The sequence below is a fragment of the Aphelocoma coerulescens genome, chromosome 1A, assembly GCF_041296385.1.
Source record: "Aphelocoma coerulescens isolate FSJ_1873_10779 chromosome 1A, UR_Acoe_1.0, whole genome shotgun sequence".
In the NCBI taxonomy this organism is placed as follows: domain Eukaryota; kingdom Metazoa; phylum Chordata; class Aves; order Passeriformes; family Corvidae; genus Aphelocoma; species Aphelocoma coerulescens.
In genome coordinates this window covers 42244699-42265163 of record NC_091014.1, presented here as the reverse complement: position 1 = coordinate 42265163, position 20465 = coordinate 42244699, and positions in this window count along the sequence as shown.

Here is a 20465-nt window from a genome sequence, read left to right as displayed (position 1 = left end):
CTTAGCATCTACGTAATCCCAAAGGTGAAAATAATCTCCCAACAGTAAACAACTGAACATCAGCTATATCTGTCTCTAAATTTCTTCTCTTGCAACTCAAGATTAAGGAGAGTTGAAGCCCACAGGTCTCCACGAACATTCTTTTGACTTTTAGAAACATTCCTGGAATGCTGGCGTGTGTTGTGTCACGTATGGGCTCTGATGTTGTCTCATCAGTCTTGTTACAGCAGTTTAACGACCAAAGCTGCAGTGCTGCACCTAAGACCTGCTGGCATTATAGGGCCTTCTAAGCGCAGGGCAGAGTGCTGAACTAATTCACCTTCCATAGGTGGTGAAAGATTTTCTAGAATAAGCAATGAAGCTGTGAAGAAGCAGCCATAAACTGCTGTGTGTGTGTGAAGAATGGGACTGAAGCTGAAAGTTTAAAAGTATAAATTGTATAAATCTAAACTGCCTTACAGCATGTTTCTGTTGTTGTCAGTAAAATTCTCAAAGGGAGAATACTCTGGGTCTTCACAGCATAATGAATATTTGCTGTACACAGAGAACAAAATAAAAAATAAAAATAAATACAAAATTGTGCTATGAATAATTTGAAAGAAAAAGAAACCATCTTCAGTGACCTATTTTCTCCAAATGAACTCTTTCTACTCTATTTCTGATTACTATGTAGATTTAGCTTAGAGGTTTCAGCATTATATTTGTATGTATTTATTTCTGTTAAATATACACATTTTTCCTCTTAGTTCCTGGCTTTTTTCTTTCTTTAATAATTTCACCAGCTTTATAGCACATCAAATGTGCTTGAATCTTCAAATATTTCTAGCAGTTTCTGTTTAATGATGTATATGTAGGTCAATGCAATCCCACCAGTGATTCATGACACAATAACATCTGGCTCATTACTTAAATTCAAGGGGAGATAGGAAAAGAAGAGGGCATATAAAATTCAGATATGAAGTGGGTTTTTTTCACAAGCCAAAACCCAGTTGTCCCCAGTTGTTCTTAGTTCTCATACTTTAGCAGCTGTTTTCATAACAGCAGTCAGTGGTGGAATTCTAGGAAGTAGCACCTGCTGCTGAAAAGATCATCCTCTTCTGCTAATCAGAAGCTTTACCAATGGTTTAAATAAACAACTTATTCACATCTGTTGCTTGTCCAAAATCTCTGATCAAACATAGTAACTTTTTAAAATATTCATTCACTCTTTTTGTCACCATTTATTTTATGAAAATAGGGCAAAATTTGAAATGCCTATCTCATTATTCAGTCTGTCTTCCCAATTTAATCAAGGTGGTATCTGTTCTTGACATAAAATTATACAAACCTTTACCATTAATAATTTTATGTCTGCATGAAAAAAGTCTAGTGACATATTTATATCTTATCCTAGCTTTTATTCCTAGAAAAAAAATGAAACCAACAAGCAACCTCCCATATAAAGTAGAGGTATTTTTCCTTTCAGGTATCTTTACTATCTTGACTATTTAGTAATTTTTTGTCCTAAATCCAAGTGATTTTCCTAGCTTTAGTGGAGAATAGAGTTGAAAACAATAAACTGACCAACATGCAAAACTGTTTTTCTCTGTAGGAAATATTTAAGAGTTCACATAAACTACAGCACTGCCAGCAGGAAGGGCGGAGAACAGACGAAGGCAATCCATCCCTGAGTTACTCCAGGACATTGATAAGTTCTGTTGAGTGCTCTCACCAGATTCAGTATTTTCTAGCAGAAGAGAGGTATGAATTCACATGTCCCACACATGAAGCACAAGTACTTAAAAAGTGGAAGTGTGCCTTAATCTCTTGTCTTCATTCAGTCTTTCCACGTGGCTTGTGTGCTCAGTCTTATTAGTGATTTGCAATGGTTTTTCCTCTGTTCTTATGGATACAAAAGGAATGCCAAATAAAATACTTATCCGTACATTACTTTGCTTTTTTTTGAAGGGAATTACAAACAGTGTATTCCCTCTTTATGTATTAGGCATGCTGTCTGGACCATGTTCAATTGGCATAATGGAACAGATATTTGCATTTTAATCCATTATTATCTCGACTAACTTCTCATAAAAGCAGGAGGATGAAATTGTAAAATGCCAGTTGCTGGTAAAATCAAGTTGGGCTGGCTCTGTGTCTTAAGTTGAATACAGGCTCTGTTTTTCAAAATCTGCTGCTGAAGTGTACAATCGGTCTCATGGTATCCATGCTATTTTCCAGGCTGTCTATATGCACATATAATACCTTAAATTGGTCAACATGTTGTGCAAATACAAAGGTAGATGTCTGTAGTTAGCAATAAAGTTTCCATTGAAAATGTGACCTGTTCTATATCAGACTACATTTGCAGAGTGTATTCTTATATTTCACTACTATTTTACTTCCCAGATAAGCTTTCATTTCAGTCATAAATTGTATATTCCTCATATCCTTTAATCTTCTTAACCTAAGTCTAGTAAAAATAAGCAGATTTTTAATTAAGAAAGCTGCAAGCAACCCAATCATCTATAGCTGGAGAAAGAAAAGCAAATGACGGTTGTGTGGGTATAATAATGTGCTGTGATCAAGACTGAATCATTACTGAAACCTAAAGCTGATTGTCCCACTGTGGGTTGAATGAAATGTGAAAAAATAATTTAATGCATGCAAAATCTTTCCACAGATTCCTAAGTGAATTACAAAAACTAAGGTAGTTGCTTTAAAAATAAATTATATTTCAGTGCTTTCACATGCGTACTAATCTGTATCCCCAGACACTTTATCCTACTATGGTGGAAAAACCAAAGCAAAATATAGAATCCTTAACAATTCACAGTTTTATTTGTGCACTAAAAAAAGGAAAAAAAAGGCTGCCTTTGCTTTATTATGCATTACTTCTATTTTTTTTTTTAATATCCAGAAATTTTTAGCAAATTATTTATTATTAGTTTCATTTCAAGAATACCTGATGGGTGACATACCTGGGCAATATAATATTAGATGTGTTACAGAAAATGACCAAAAAGCTTCTTCCCAAATGCCTCCTTCCTTAAAATTAAAACAAAGAAAAGAGTAGGAGGATGGCAAGAATACAAAGGCACATTTTTCTGCTTTTTCTGGTTTGTCCTTTTTTGGTTTATTTCTTTTAAGCATGATTATACTATATTGTTCATGTAGCAAAGTATTTGTTTGTTTGTCTACTGTGCACCCTCAGGAGGGGTATGTCTCCGGGGAGGAATGAATAGAGCTCTATAATTTTAGAATATAAAATTCAGCAAAGAAGTCTTTACAAAATTGACAGTTAAGCCCATTCTACATTGACATCATTTGGAGTTTCACATTATCTTTAGCAAGACCAAGATGCTTCTGAAGTGTCATCCAGATAGGCTCTTTCAGAGCTTTGATTCCACAACGTGGCTGAATTGCACATGGTTTCCCTCTGTGGTGGAATGCTCTCATGGAGAGCCCTGTGAGAATGTTGTCTTTGGATCTAAACATGGAGGGTTGCTCAGAAACTCACACAGAATACGTAAGTATCTGATTCACTTATGAACACATTGTTCACTTCAAAGAGAAATCTTGAGTTTAAAGCTTTGCTTTAAGTGCTGTGTTTACACTGAACCGTATGCTGTGTCTGAACAGATTGTCACATCCAATATTTAGAAGCTCAAACAGCATATGGAAGAAGTATTGGAGGTATTGATGTTGCCTAATGTTTTAACTTTGTTTTTATGTTCAGGAATGTTAATTGGACCCACACAAATGCTCTCCCGTGCAGCATCCTGCATTTTTCCCTGTTTTAATTTCTACAATTTATTGAGATTTTTTTGTAGCTTGTGTTGCCAGTTTACATTTCACAAATCAAAGTGGTGCCATGCAAAACCTAGTGAACTGATAGGAGCAAGAACTAGTAGACTCTGTCTACAATTGCTTTCTGATCTCCAGGAAAAAAGCTATGAGTGTCATCTGAGAAATTTGTATTAAAGTCTCTCCCAGTAGTGGCATCTTCGTTCAGTGTCTCTGCACAAGAGCAAACAATATGGTTGCTCCAGCATTTCTGTCTCCACATAGAACACTTACCAGTATCTATCCAACAGATTTTTTTGTTTAAAGATACTTTATTACTTTAGCTGTTTTGTTCTAGAAGCCTTATGAACCTTATGTTCTTTGCCTGAACTTGATGTATTTGCATCAAAAAAGATGAATGAGGGTCAAAATTTAGTTCAGGAGGGATGGTTGCAATCTTTCTAGACCTTCCCAACAAACTAATTGTAATGTCTTCAGATCTTGCATATTAGGAAACTAATATAATGTTAAAAAAATCATTTATTTCTGCATCTTTAGTTATTTTGCTATCCCTTCAAAGATAGAACAAGTGAAATTAGGGTAAGGATAGTATCTCTACAAAGTTTTTGGACAATTCATGGTTGTGGGAAGGAGTTATGATTTCATTCAACTCATTAAACCACTTTATAAGGATAACTTTAAAATCTCCTTTTTTCTCTTTATGTAACCTTTTTAGTTATTTAAAGAGTAAATTAGTTCCTTGTGTTTCGTAAATATACTTTCAAACGTATATTGCTTAAGAAAAGCCTTCATTTGAGAAGCTGTGAAATGCAGTGCTTTTCAGATAGGCTAAAGTTACCTTTGCCTTTAAATATTATTCTTTTAAACTTCTTCCTGGAAAGAGATCACTGAAACTCTAAAATGCTGTTGGGACTGAATTACAACGTAATTCTTGGTTATGTGAAATACATTTGAAATTCTAGGTACTCAAAAAAACAAAATGAAACATGTAAAATTTTGTCAGTGGAAGATGTATTTTTCGTTGGACCAACACAGCTTTTTCAGCAGCAACATCAGTCTCCTTGATGAGAGAAAAGAGCATCATTCCAAGGGCATTCCAAATGGACCCCAGATGATCCATTAAGCAACCAAATCCATTTGCTTTCAGCATTGGGGAGAAAAGCTTCCTGCTGTTCTGTCTTGCCTGATACAGCTTGCTGGCTCCAGGATCAAATCAAGACATTTATGCCTTTATCTTTTTTAGGAACAGATTTCATCAAGTAGGTGTCCTAAGAATAACTGCTGTATGTTAAGAAATACAGGAAATACAGACTTCCTGTCAGGTTCGACTCAAAGTTTTAGAAGTTTTCCTTACTCCAGACAGAGGAAATTTCCAAAGGGCTAACTCAGGCATCTAGGATAGATCTCACCAATATACAGAAAACCACAGCTCTCATCTTCTTGAAATTGTTTCTTAGTTTTTCTGTGTGTCCAGGAGCTTCTTCTCCACTTTTGAAGCCCTGAATAAGGCACTGGCAATTGGAAGGCTCACATTTCATACAAAAATTATGGAGGTAACAGAAGGTTACCATAATAAGATTTTGTTCAGAAATATGTTTATTCTTTCTCTTCTGAGCTTCCAGGTTAAATGACTCTAGTGGTACATGGCAAAATGGAAAACATGACACAGAAAGCTCAAAAGAAAACAAGAAGAATATAACCCATCTTGCATTTAAGCATAATGTTTGAGGCTTTTTCTGGTTACCAAGATTAGGTTCAGGAAAAAGAAGCCTCTGTCCTCTGGTACATCTTATTCCTGTAAAATTTAGAGTGCTCACTTCACAGGAGCTGCATTTACTGAACATCTTTCAGGAACTGAGTCCTTAAGTTCACTGACAGCAGAAGAAAGAGATGATTTTAAGGCAAACAGTTTGTAAATCTGTATCGAGGAGCTCTTTATCAGTAATAGCGGTCTGGTACACTGGAAAGGCCACAGGGCAGAGCTGCATCGCTTCAGAACTCATATCTTCTGTTTTTCTAGGGCACTAAAGACATGAATAAAAGTACTGCAAGGAAAGAGGAATTGCTTTGTAATTAAATGACAAACCTTATTCAAGAATATAGAAAACAGTCATCCTGTCTTTCAGTGTCTCCTCTGGAGCGTGTTTAACAGAGCTGGTCTGTAAGAAATTCCTTAAGGGAAAGTCTTTGCAGCACATGTTCCCAGGAGAGGAAGAGGGGCTGTGGAAATATTCAAATACTTCTGAAATTATTTAGGGTCTGTATATTCTCTCTTAAAAGGCACAAAGCTCAAATTGCTATGTCCTTTCTTATTTCCATGCTAAACTTAAGTCTTCTAGGCAGACAGTAAAACCTTGAGTACTATTAAGCACATGTGAGAACATCTAAGGTCTGCTTTATTATTTCTAAGGAAAGGACAATATAAAACTTTGCTAAAATGTAGGAAATCATAAATTAAATTACAATGAAAACAAAGAGCTTCTAGTTAATAGAAGTAGATTATAAATCTCCTATAAAACCAAAATTTCTGTTTATTTTTCCTGTGGTGCGACATGAAACCAATAACAAATGACTTAGCATGTAACACATTTAACTTGTCTTGAAAATATTACAATCACAGGACAAAAAAAAACAAAAAATGTCATAGTTTATCATTTTGGGAATATAAAAGATATTGCTTCAAAGACCTCACAGCATTAAATTTTCTTAATTAGCTGTGATGGCTATATAAAAGATGAGAATTTTACATGTAAATTTAACCTCAGAGAGGACTTGCAATATGCTGTAAAGCCACAAAACTTCAGGTAAATGGTCTCAAATTCTGGCTTGCTGGACTGGAAATTTCTAGCATGGTTATGTTTCTTCCATTTACTCCATATAGTCATGCAAAGTAAACATCCCAGAATGGCCTGCAATTAACACCTGCTGTGCTCTCTCAAATTTCATAAACGGAACAGAGTTGAGCCAAGACAGCTCTTGGAAGATGTAGGTGCTTTTTATATATGGCCCATGAGGAAGTAAGCAGTTCCATTTAAATGTGTTTCTGTCTTTTCTTTCCATGTGTATGAACAGGGGAGTTGTGTCTTATCTTCTCTAAATGCATTAAACAAAAATAAAGGCTGTTTGCCTTTAAGAAAAAAAAAAAAAAAAAGAGTAAAGAAAAATATATTTACTTAAATTTTAAACTGTAGAAAATGATGAAAGATTACCTGAAACTACAAGCAAAGGGTTTGGAAAACTAGGTTGTTTGAGACATTATGTAGTTCAGGGACTCCTAGAAAAGAATAAAATACCTATTTTATAACCTTGCAGCTATTAAAATTTTATCATGTGAAGATGACTTTATAACAGAAATCCTTTTGCTGTCAGAAATGCCATCCCACAAACCACTGGGAATCCTTGGTAGAAACTGCAAATTCTAAGATTGGTTTCATGATTCTGGGTTATTTTTGCAGGGTTGTGTTTCTTGGTGTCTCACAAGTTGAAACTTACAATTACTTGGAAGATATTTTGCTTTTCCAAGAAACTCAATTAGAGACTGATCCAAAGATATCGTGGTCTAATTGCAGAAAGTCTTTGCACCTGGTGTCTTCTTCTGTTGCACTGTATCAGACTTAAAGCATTTACTTGAAGGAAATTTGCTAGAAAGGATAATTGCTGCTAAGTAGACGATCCGTTTGGTATGAATTCACAGTTCTTGCCCACATAGTAAAGCCATTTGAATTAAAGTAATCAAAGGAAAATATATTTTTCCTTCATAGTTTGTTATTATGCCCAGAGACTGATTGTTTCTCATCCACCTGGGCTTTCAAATAATATGGGTAATTTTTTGTGATTTAAAGCAGAATGCAACCAGGAAAATAGCAAGATTTTAAAGTAAATTTTGCCATGAGAAAATTCTGTTGCTAAAATATGAAAATACACAATGCTTTTTATCTGTGCATTAATTGTATTATGTAGATAATCAAAGAAAAAAAAAACTTTTAAAGCAATGCTATTATAATTGAGATACTGCAAGAATAGAAATACATCCAGTTTGCAAAACTAAGAGCTCTTTTAATTGTGCAAAGAAATGCTTCCATCATTTTGCATGAAATAAACTGTGTGATATAGTTTCTAGGGTCAATTTCCAAATCCTGGAACCAAAATCTAACACTGCTCAGCAACTGGGTGAGCAACATAAACCCATCTGTAGGTGAAGACTGTACATTAGCTGAGAATCCAAAGATTAATGTTGTAAACTTGTATCCTTTAACATTACTGAGCATCTGACTGAGTGCATACATGTACAGATAAAACTAATCTCTTCCCAGACAGCTGCATTAACATAGTGCTATACTTTATGTACTTCATCTCTTATTTCAGGGCTCAGTAGTAGGGATTTTGATTAACTCTAGGTTTTGTGATAACAGAGCTATAAAGTTTTTATCCAAGCCTGGTTTATATCCAAACAGCTTAGGGAGTTAGAGGTCTCATCTAACCACAGTTGTACAGAAATGCACCAAATTATATTGGTTATTTTAAATTTTGTTATTTATATTGCTAGGTTTATACGCAGAAAATTAGGAAAGCTGTGGGGAAAAAAGCAAAATTACAGAACAGATACCAATAATGCACCTACTGTGGTGCAACACTGCACAGGCAAAAACCTGCTTTTGCAGGTATAGATATATATTAGAAGTAATTTTATAATTTATGAAATGAAATGCAATTTGCTTGAAATATTAAATCACAAAATTTGACGTATAAAGGTCTTCAAAATCTTTTTTTTTAAAGTAAGATTTCTTCCCTTTTGTCTTATGTGTGGGAAAGTAATAGTATTCCTAGCAATGTTCTAATCAAAAATGTTTAAAATTATTGAAAATTTTAAAAGAACTTTGTTTGATGCTATTTCTTTCTTCTGTAATAGAGAATTCCGGAAGGATTCAGGGAAATCTGTTTTTAGACATTTTCATTTCAGCATTACAAGTAGAGTAAGATGGCTAGCAGGCTTGAAATCTAGGGTGACAAAATCATCAAGTAGTATAAAACAACAGGAATTTTAGAAACAGGTAGTAGCTAATAAAAAAGAAACATGAACAAAATGAAACCTAGAAGGAAGGTGTGGTTTCCAAGAAAGCAACAACAGAAGGAAAAGCTTTCTCTTATTTCTTCTTTTCAAAAATTACTTATAATAAAAAAAAAACATTGACACAGTTCTAAAAATTAAATTGTCATAGTAATAACATTTAGTAAGGCTGCACTGGTCAAATTTCTCTTCTTTATTGATATATCCTTTAGGTATATTCAGCCTTTTGTGTAGCAAAGTAAGACCAGACTTCCCTAAGGTATCAAAACAGTAGAAGATGTTTCTGGATATATCAGAAAAAGACAGACAAGATTTAGTTTTACAGAGACAGGTATGTTATGATGTTTGAAAACTGAGTGGAGTTTTCAAACATCATGAATGCTAAGGAGGGTCCCAAACACCAGCTAGTTTATTACGTAGAATGCTGCTACCACTGTAGCTCCACTTTTCTGGTAAGGAAAAATAAACTTAGGAACAATGTTGAGACTAAAATAAACATAGTAGTAGTAATTTCAGGCCGCTAAGAGGTATGAAAACACATCAGTTTTGGACAGAACAATAATGAAAAAGAAGCTTGGACAAAAGTTCTCTGACCTCTGGCTGACATAACAGGTAATTTCACACAGAGAAACTGAAACCATGGTAAGGGTGTTTTCAAGATTCAATCAGGTCTTACTTAGGTATGGAGAAAATAATTTTATCTGACCAAGCAGATCCTTCAGGATCAGCAATAGAATAATACTGTTTGCAGCAACTGAAGTGGTGCCTTTTACAACAGGGCAGCTGAGAATCATTTGGAAAGATCTAAAATAAAAACTTTTGGCTTTCAGGTCTGGATGTTTAGACAATTGTTTTAGATTCTGCTTCTAATTTACTTATTTGAAATTATTCTAGATGGAAAAATAACTCTGAGGCCAGAAAGCAAGAATTAAGAGATCACTGAGATAGGACCAATGTTATTTAATATCTTAATTAATGACATAGGCAAAGGAATTGAGTGCATCCTCAGGCAATTTGCAAATGACACCAGGCTGACTGGTGCAGTTGACATGCCTGAGGTTTGGAATGCCATCCAGAGTGACCTGGAGAAGCTTGAGAAGTTGGCCCATGGGAATCTCATGCAATTTAACAAGACCAAGTTTAAGGTGCTGCACCCGGGTCAGGGCAACCCCCAGTATAAATCCAAACTGGGGGATGAACAGATGGAGAGCAGCCCTGCCCAGAAGGGCTTGGTGCTGATGGATGAGAGGCTGGACATGACCCAGCCATGTGCACTCACAGCCCAGAAACCAAACATATCCTGGGCTGCATCCAAAGCAGTGTGGGCAGCAGGGGAGGGAGGGGATTCTGCCCCTCTGCTCTGCTCTGGTGAGACCCCACCTGCAGTGCTGCATCCAGCTCTGGGGCACCCAGCACAGGAAGGACACGGACCTGTTGGAGACAGTCCAGAGGTGGACACCAAGATGATGAGAGGGATGGAGCAGCTCTCCTACAAAGAAAGGCTGAGAGAATTTTGTTTATTCAACCTGGCAAAAGAGGAAGCTCTGTGCTGAGGCTATTTACAAGACTATGTAGTGTCAGGACAAGGGAGAACCAAAAGCACCAAAACATAAGTAAAGAAGCTGAAAACTGAAGATTGGGTGATATCAGGGTGAAGAGATCCATCAAATGAGTTTCAATCCTGACTAAAAATACAGTCTGCAGAGTAAAACTCTAATTTGCCTTCTTGATTAAGAGCTGTTGTCAAGTTCAAAACTAAGTTGTCAGTTTAAAAAGGAGGCATTGAAAAGGACTCTGGAGTTGAAAGATAGTGATTCAGAAGTACTGTTTGAATAAGAGCAAAAGAAATTGATCTAGTTTTGATAAAAATTTTGCAAGTGTATCATGATTTTTACTTCATTTCTATTCAGCCTCATTCTCCAAGTTAAATTCTTTGCATATATTTTCAGTCTCAGTTTCTTTGCAAAGAATCTACATTGTCAAAAATCTCAGAGTAAGGCGTGATGAAATCCAACAGAGGAAGAAATTAGGAGATGGATGAGGAGCACAAAATGGGAGATGTGAGGACCACAGGAGGTTGGTTACTGGGTGACTTATCCTATACAAGAGGATCAGTTAAAATGGATTTTAATCTAACCATACTAGTCATAAGAGCTCACATTTTATGACTGCAAACCCATGAGCACTCTGTGATGTATCAACAGTTTCTAAAAGTATTGTATCAACAATTTCTAAAAGGATTTGTCAGTCTTCTTTTGGACATGTTTTAATGGGGAGTTGTTTCTGTCATGCAGACAGATGGTTACTTAGACTAAAAAATGTCCCCTACTGACATGCTCTGTGAATCAAACTGAAAATTGTTCAGTAAGTGATGACCCTGTTCCTTACTTCCTTCCAGCTGTTGAGTTAACAAAAAATCTGTAAAATTTTAAAAAATCCTTAACACCAATGTAGCATTAAGAAGCAGGCATTCTTTATTCGGCTGGATGCACAGGGAAATAGTTCCTCCCAAATCCTTGCATCCTCAGTAAAAGAAAGTTTCTGCTTATATACTCTATTCTACATACATATTCATTGATTGTCCCTAGCAGACATTGATGCAATAATCATTTCCCCAAAATCATTCACATATTTCCCCTCCCCTTTACACGTGCGTTCTTCTGTCCTGGGAGCCTCTCTGGTGGTCCCTAGGGGTCGTAGACCCCAATGTTACAGCTGACAGTCGAGTTGGCAGGTCACTGGGGCTGGTGAACTTCCAGCTCTCCTTCTTGCACAGTGGGCATTGTGGAGTTCCATAGGCCAGTGGTCTTGGTAAAACAAACATTGAGTTTGTTCACCAGGTGTAGACAACATCTGGTAACAGCTGGATAGAGACCTCACAGTGCAAATGCTTCAAATGATCTTTTGCACATTCCTACCCATCTGCCACTGCTAAGTGGCACATTAAGTCTGATTACCTATAGTACTAACTTAACCTGAAGTCATTCTGTATTAATACAAAGTAGTGCTTACACAATTAATTACAATGTCTAACTTGTAAGGCAACAACTTCAGTTTATGGTTAGTTAGGAAACCTAAAACTAGTGTATTTTCACTCGGCACATGTGTAAAACTTAGTCGTGATTTTTCTATTTTGTCAGATCACAAACAAACACATCTGTACTATATGAAATGCTAATGAGAAGTACCTCACAGAAACAATGAATAACAGTACAGTGTTTTCTTTTTTTAACTTAGAAATACAATATTGTCAAGCTAACATAAGACAGAAACTGCAAATATCAGCACTGAAATAGTTCTGGTCAGAAAAAATAAATTAAACATACAAAGTTCCCATGTTTTCACTATAAAGTTTTCCAACACATGCCTTGTTTGACAACAGTTATTATCTTTATTCTGTCTTTTGAAGAATACAGCATGAGAAGTTAAGAAAAAGTGACACATTTAAGTACATTATCTTCATAACTTTTAAATAGCTTCAGGCATTTCTTACTGCCTGAAGGAGATACCTAAAACATGAGGGGTAAATGACATTTTCCTTTGTCAAAGGCTGCCTTTGGGATTTTTAAAATTTCAGCCGTCCTAACACTTAATCAAAAATCCATTAAAATAAAAATATTAATTCATTTTAACCATGACGAGTGCTGAACCAGATTCCCAGCAATGTCCCCACAAAACTGAACTGATTTACAAATAAAATAAAGCTTTCAGTCTACTCAGTCCGTGTATTCCTTCTTTGAGGTGACAGACACTTTGTGAACTTTAGCTAGTCTCATCTGGTTTTGTGGCAGTTTCAGTGAACTTCAGCCCTACTTCCTGTGTGGAAATGATATGGCAACAGATGCTTCAATCTCATGCTAATAAATCAGTGCTTAAAAAGTTATAATTGAGCCTTAAAAATTGATATCTTTTCAAGACAACATATTTGACACAAAAACAAGCTTAAGTTAAATATCCATGTAAATGGCAAAGTGTCAATGTTTAAACAGATGTCAACAATTTCTTAGGAAATTGAACTAATATTACAGATGATGATGAATGAAGAGTTTCAAAACAGCTCTGTTGCAATAATAAAAAATGGCATGTGAGGAAAAAAAAGATTGCATTAAAACAGAAGATACTTGAAATTTAAGGTTAAGAAATTAAAAGCAGGAGTTGCACCTCAAGCTCCCAAATTCTTTTCTAAGTTCAAAACCGGAAGCTGATTAGCTAATACTCATATTTTCCCAGAAAGTGGGAGCTTAACAAAGTAGAATTTAATATAGCCATTCTATCCAGGCACAAATATCCCAAAGCAAACCTCAGCAGGCTGGTCATTTTTAGGAAGTGGTGTTTTCTTACAGCACTAAAATATTGAAGTTCCCAATGAGTTCCCTGAGAGATGGAGCAGGCCAAAGGAAGTATAAATCAGTATATTTCATCTTTTTTGTGACTTCTACAGTTCTAGCCCTGCTTAGTTATTACCATAAGAAAAAAATTAGAAAAGAGGATAAAAGGTACTGTCTCTTGAGGTTGTCTCTTAATGATTTCATAACTCTTAATACTTGATTCCTTGCATTGACTCCAACAGCCAAAGGCAACATGTGTTCAACCATAGGCCTTGCCACTTTCATTTTTCTCATTACATGAGATAAATAGCAAGAAATGCCAGTGATAAAGAACAGCAAGGAGAGTGAGCCCTGCATCCAGGCCCAGGGAACCAGGTGCTTATGAGCAAGCACATCTTTCGCCTAAAGTGCAGAGCCATGCCTTCTCCATGGGTTGTCCCTAATGAACAGGGACTGGCACACATGGTCACGTAGGTAGGTCCTTCCATGGTACAACCGAAGCGTGCAAGAAATGTGTGGGTTATCTCCTGGGAAATAAGAACAAGCATACTGAGAAATGTCCAGGTGGTGCACAGGTCAGCAGGCTGCTAGGACACACTAAGAAGCCAGAGACAGTTCCAGAGGTGACACTGTGTTTAAGTCTGAAATTCTGTCTGAGGTAGCCAACTACTGCAAGGTTTGCCTTGGATAATATTCTAACCTCTACTCATTTCATCCTTCACTACATAGCTCAGTACTAGCTTCCAAATCTTTCAGGCAGAGGTTTTTTTCTTTTGTTTTCTTTTTTATGAGTTAAAATAAGAAAAAAATGTCTATTATAAATGTTGGTACTGAACTGTGAATTCCAGTGTAGCTGAGACTCATCCTAAGGAATGAAGTCTCAGTGGAGATGACCCAACAGTTCTTTGTACAGTCATACCAGCTCTATTGTACTCGTATCTGGTCCATTATTTTGGTTTTGATTAAAAGTTGTAAAAAACCTGTTGGGTTTCTATGAAGGGTAATAAGTTTTTCTAACCTTTGACTTACTTCTTCTCTTGTGCAAAAACATTTTGTGTGTTAAAAGCTGGCAACAAGTTCTTAGTCATCCCTTGTCGGCAATTGGATTTTAAATGCTTTTTTTAGCACTTGGAGTACATGGTTAGAGACCCAATTTCCTACAAACTTTAAATACAAAAATAATTCCTTGAGGCTAAGCAAATGTAAAGAACTGTTTGCCAAAATATTCATCAATTCTTTTGTAGTTACTGATAGAATTACTGTGTCAGAAAGTCTCTTGCTTGCAGAAGAGATTAAGTGTACTATGGTTATTATTTTGCGACAATGAATCCATATTTTTTTAACCTTAAGCTAATTATTTTTCTTTTTAATTTTTTTTTTACAAATAATCTCAGCTATGTTAAGCACAAGAGCTGAACACCTAAAATAGTTCTGTAACACAACATCTTTAAGGCTGCAGCCACTGGATAACTTTACAGTATTTCATACTAAGTGAGATTTCAATCATCACAAAAATGCAAAACTTTTGAGATTGCCATCTTTATGGAGACAGTTTCAAAACAGTGTTAACTAAGCTACAGCTTAATACTGTGGACAGCTGGTTCTACGATTCTGTAGAAATTAGGAGCCTATAGGAGGTAATAAATTGAAAGCTTGTTACTGAAGCTTACCAGAGTTAGAGTAGTAACTGTCTCTGACCTACCACAGCGGCTGAATTTTTAAAGTAATTTTGGAGTGTCATGAGCCAAATTCCAGTAGGTAGCTTTTCACTGGTTGGAGTCAAGGAAGCTGTGAAATATATAATAGAAGTGCATTCACATTTACCTTTTCAAAATAGAACAAATTATAAAAATGTCAAAGTTTTACCCTTAACCTTATGTTATAGTACCACAGTCCACAGGCTTGCTTGAATACAGCTGAAGGAAAACTTTTGAAGTTTAAAAGTTTAAGATGCTTTAATTTCATGGGTATAAATTGTGTGAGGTGCATTTGGAGAAGTAGTATGTTGAGTACACCATAATTCATGTGACTTGCACAGAGCATCTCCTTGATTGTATGGTGGAAGTGCATTATTTTAAGATAGAAAAATGTTTAAAAATATTTTATGAGAACATGGATTCTCATTTAAGTAGTCTGTGAAGAATAAGGAGAAACAATTTTGATGGTGTCTAAAGACACTACCTCCTCCACAAAAATGAAATTTACTGAAAAACCCCAACTTTCCCTTAAAGGAACAAAACAAAAGAAAAGGAACAAATAGCATACCAAAATGTCCTAGAGCATTACTGGTCTGTCTGGTCTATACCAGCTCTTGGATATTATCTTAGTACAAGTTGTCTGGGTATTTCATATATGTGGTATGTGTCTACACACTCATATGCATGCATCTGTGTGTTTACTTTGCTTGTTTGCTTTTTTTTTTCTGTTGGGATGTTTGTGTATTTTTATCAGCATAAGATAGCACAGATCAGTACTCTGTCCAACTTGTATGACTGCTGTGACTTGATGAAAACCATCTGGGAAACAAACCTGAACATTTGCATAAATATGGGTATCAATAACATGTGGCAACAAAACTGATTAATAATTGCATTTAGAAGGCCATAACTAGCTCGTTTACATTTTGGTTTCAGTGGGAAAGGATAAAATTAATATTTATTATTCATTCACTGAATTAATTTGAAAAAAAATATATTAACTGAACCCATTCTTTACATAGAGTATTTTTGTAGGCTTTCATACAATAAATTTAGCTGTTTCTTTTCCTCTTCATAATGATCAGGAGGATCATATAGCATATATTAAAATTCATTTTGAAATTAAATTGTTTCTCTGTCTGAAAACAAAGAGTTTGCATAGAAGGGGGCCAACTGGGCTTCCTTCAGCAGGCAAACTGCCTGGAAAGTGTAGTTCGTGTTCAGAAGTAAATGAGAGGTCTGGTAAATATGACTCTAGAAGTCTAAACAAGGTGCAGGCTCCCAGCTTTAAAGGTTTATCCTCTTTGGAGTCCTCATTATAATCCTTATTATTAACCTAGGAGAATCTGCTTTACTCTACAGAGCTGACTACACACTGAGGTGATAATTTTTGCGCACTTGGCAAAAAACATATAATTTAAAAAACCTGTAAAATATAGCATCATTTCGCCTTTCATAACAAAAATTAAGAGAAGGACAACCCATTTTGTATTTCTCTTCTCAAAACTGCATAGGTTTTGTGCACTAACCCTAATTTGAGGACATAATTACAAGTTGCCTAGCTTTGGTATACTTGAAAATGAAAGGGCTGATTTTCATTGAAGTAGACGTTCCAAAATCATCAGCTATCTACCCAAATTCTAGGACAATGATGGTTTTGATCAAAATACTCTGTATTAAGAAGTTTAGATTTTGACAATAGAGATTACTTTACTAGGTGCCAAAATTCACACAAAGTTAATGCATTTCAGGTATACTTACAAACTTTTGCATTTACTTTTCTTGAGGAGCCTTGTAATCAAATTTGCCAGCTTAACAATTGTAGGAAAGCAATATCCAGAGCACTGGATTTTTGGGAGAGCAATTTGAGAAGTGTAAAATATTCATGCCAGAATCATTTTTGTACTCAAACAATGAGGAAACACAAGCAGTATCACATTATATATCTTACCTGACAGTGGTATAAAATCACAGAAACAGGGATTTCCTTCTAATCCTAGACAAATATGGAAAACACTGTTGCATCTCCTTTGCTGTGTCTTTGCACTGTAATGATGTTCTGATGAAAGTCTCCACCAGTCTATCCTGACCAGCTTGTGCACAGCCTTTGGAAGCACTTCAATCAGGCAGTAGAGCAAATACTTGCGCTTTAAGTATTATTACTGACAAGAAAGCAGCAGGTTCAGCAAAACCAAGTAAATAAAAATGACTATGTCAATATCTATACTCAAGATTAGGTAAGCAGCCAATGGATAAAAAAGTCCTTCACACAGTCCCAGAATCACAGGATAGCTGAGGTTGGAAGGGACACCTGGAGATGATCTATACCAATTCTGCTGTGAAAGCAGGAGCAAGTAGAACAGGCTGCTCAGAGCTGCATCCAGTCAGGTTTTAGATATCTCCAAAATGGAGACTTCATGACCTCTCTGGGCAACCTGTTCCAGGGTTTGATCAACCTCACCATAAAACGATTTTTTTAATATTCAATTCAGCTGGCTTTCAATCCACCTCACTGTCTATGATGCCTCAGAGTCCGGTAAAATTTTTACTAGACACAGCATTTATTGCCCAGTATCAATTTGAAATGAGGAGGAAGTTATGGGAGCCAGGTTACAAACCTAACTAAAGTCAAGGTAAACAGCATCCACTGCTCTTCCTTCATCTGTCACATCCACTGCTCTTCCTTCATCTGCCAAGCCAGTCATATCTTCAGAAAAGGCAATGAGATTGGTTGATTTCCCCTTCATAATCCATGCTGAGGGCTTGCAATCATCTTCTTGTCTCTCAGGTATTTCAAAATTATTTTCTTGGCTCATGCCTTTTGATATTTAATGTGACATAATGAAGGATATTATGCACTGTTAATATCAGCTAGTACAATTTTTTTTTTTCTCTTAAGACTAATTAGCAAAACATTGAGATATAACTGGCCATAAAAAAATCATTTACTGTATAGACTGATTGTCTGATGGAAATCCAGTGGAAAAAAAATTATATTGTCTGCAATAGGTAGAAGATGTAAGTGTGATATACATGTCTTATGAAATTAGTTCATCCAGAAAAGTCTGTGAAGCAGGTTAGACATAGTGGAGATGTAGATGATAAGAAAGAGTCTGTTTATTGACCCAAAGCTTGAACTTGCAGCATTTGTCACTTCTACTTGCTGAGATTATTTTATAATATACTCTCCTTAAGAGAAAATGTTTAACATTTTGTCACCTGTAGTGGAATGCCGTTTCAGAAAATTTATGAAAACTGACTGTAATTGTATTGTTTTATGTCTGTGGAATTGTGCTCCAGTTCCACTACACTTATTAATTAAGTGCCAGCTTTGTGAAAACGATCACTGGCATTGGCAGCACTGAATCCAGAATGTGTTTGAGACGTATCCAAATATTTAGATCTACAGATGGTTCTTTGATAGCTTCATTCTAGTTAAAGTACAAGATTTGGCAGTAAAGCAATACACAATATGGATGAGATATTAAACTTTGCGAAGTTTGCTGCATATTCAGCAGCTAATTTTCATCAGAAGTGTTCTAAATATTGTGTTGAATGAGCCAAATTCACTCTCTCATTTTTCTCAAACCTCCCATAAAAGTCAGCAGAACACATATGCAATCATCAGATAAGAGAATTTTGTCCTACTGAGTTTTTTGTAGAAGCTACAATAGCATGAATGACCATTCAGGGTCTACATGGGAATCCAGACTGGTGTTCTGCCTAGCTGATGGATTCATGGAATAACCTCCTCCTCTTGCTGCAGTGCCAGAAGTAAAAATCACTGAAGAATGATAAAACAGTCAGAGTATATGTTATGACAAAGAAAGGCATAGCAAAGGAAAATAATGCTAAAGATTGGAATTTTGTCTGTAAAGGTAAGAATTTTCTTGAAAGGAAGAATTAAAAAATAGCTTAACTGAGGTGAATATGAATATTATGAAGTATAGAGCAAAACCAAAAGATAGGGTATTCTTACTTTTAGGGGGAATAAAACCCAAACCCTAGACATTTAATTTGCAAAATGTATAGAACAAAAAGTTGATTAAAATAAATACAAAAGCCAGGCTTTGTAAACCCAAACCTCTAAGTCTATCAAAATAGGAAAAACAGAAATACGAAGTACAGTTATAAAGGATGCAATAGTGTTTATCACTAGTATTTTCAAAGTATTTAAACTGACTGAAAGAAAATAGGCATTAGGCTCCTAAATTCCACTAATCCAGTAATTCTGATAATTTCAACCTGTTTCAAATGTTTCTGCACACCTTGGATAAGATTTTATTTCACCGAAAAAATTTCTAAGATATTTATGTATTTTTTCTACAATTCTTATACTGATAGGTAGCAGATTACAAAGAGTTCTTTCACATTTTCAGCATCTTCTATCAGTCTAAGTACGAATATGCCTAAAATAAATCTCTTTTTTTCCACTTTTTTATTTATTTAATCTCATTACGTTTCCCAACTATATTAACAATACTGCCACATTAATTTAAATGTTTTTCAAAGTGGAATCAAAAAGAATATGAAGAGAGAGGTATAAGAGACAGAATGTGAACACCCTTATGAAAATATTCAGTTTAGTAAGCAGTAAATTAATTGCTTACAAATTCAACTTTTCATAACTTGCTAGTATTCAAGCATATAACCAAACCCAGAATATTCATAGAATAGCTTTTTTAGTTGCAAATATTTTTCCCAATACCACACATGGTAGATTAAAAGTCTTTCAGTTAAAAGAAAACTTGTGAATCAAATTTTAAGACTTCTATGCTTCTATTGCACAATCCACCACAACAGGACTCATTTAAAAGACAGGAAGAAAAACTTGCAGCTTCACAGAGTACAAATATGAAGTCAATATATGTCCATTAAACAATTCCCTTTCTTTAGAACTGAAGGATATTTCAGTGTTTTCCATATAATTGAAGGTTATTTCCATTATTTAAACATTTTCCAGGAACTCTGCTAAATTACATTGAGAAAATATGTTTATGTCCAGATGTCAGCTGTATTTGTACATAATAGGAAACAAGAAAGAAAAAATTAAGTTATGGATGTTTCTTCCACCTAAACACCAAAAAACTTAAGTATTGAAAGAAGAAAGACAATAAGAAAAAATAGTGTCCTATACATAGGGTAGGACGTAAAGACTTTGCCATCGCACAAAACTCTCTGTTTCACCCCTAAAGGATGAGAAAAGTCACTATTTCTGTGACCTTTACCAAGTTCTTATACTGAGGAAAGATGTATTCCTGAAAAAGATAATATGAGGAAATGTAAGTAAATAATTTCATACTAATGTTACTAACATGTATTTCCTGCTTTATGATAAATCATAAGTTCTAGTATGACTATATTTTTGTCCTGACTATAAACTTCACTCATTTTCTGAACTGGTCACCAAAAAATGAATGTTTTCTATCTCTTTTGTAAATAGGTTTCATCTTTATCTCCTTCCTGTAAAAAGCCTCCCTGTGTAGTGTGTAAACACCCCTTTTGCTGTGTGGCAATTAATTTAGGACTCAGTGACATGCTGCTATGAGCTACCTTTTTGTAGGATTGCACTCTGAAATAAAACAGGTC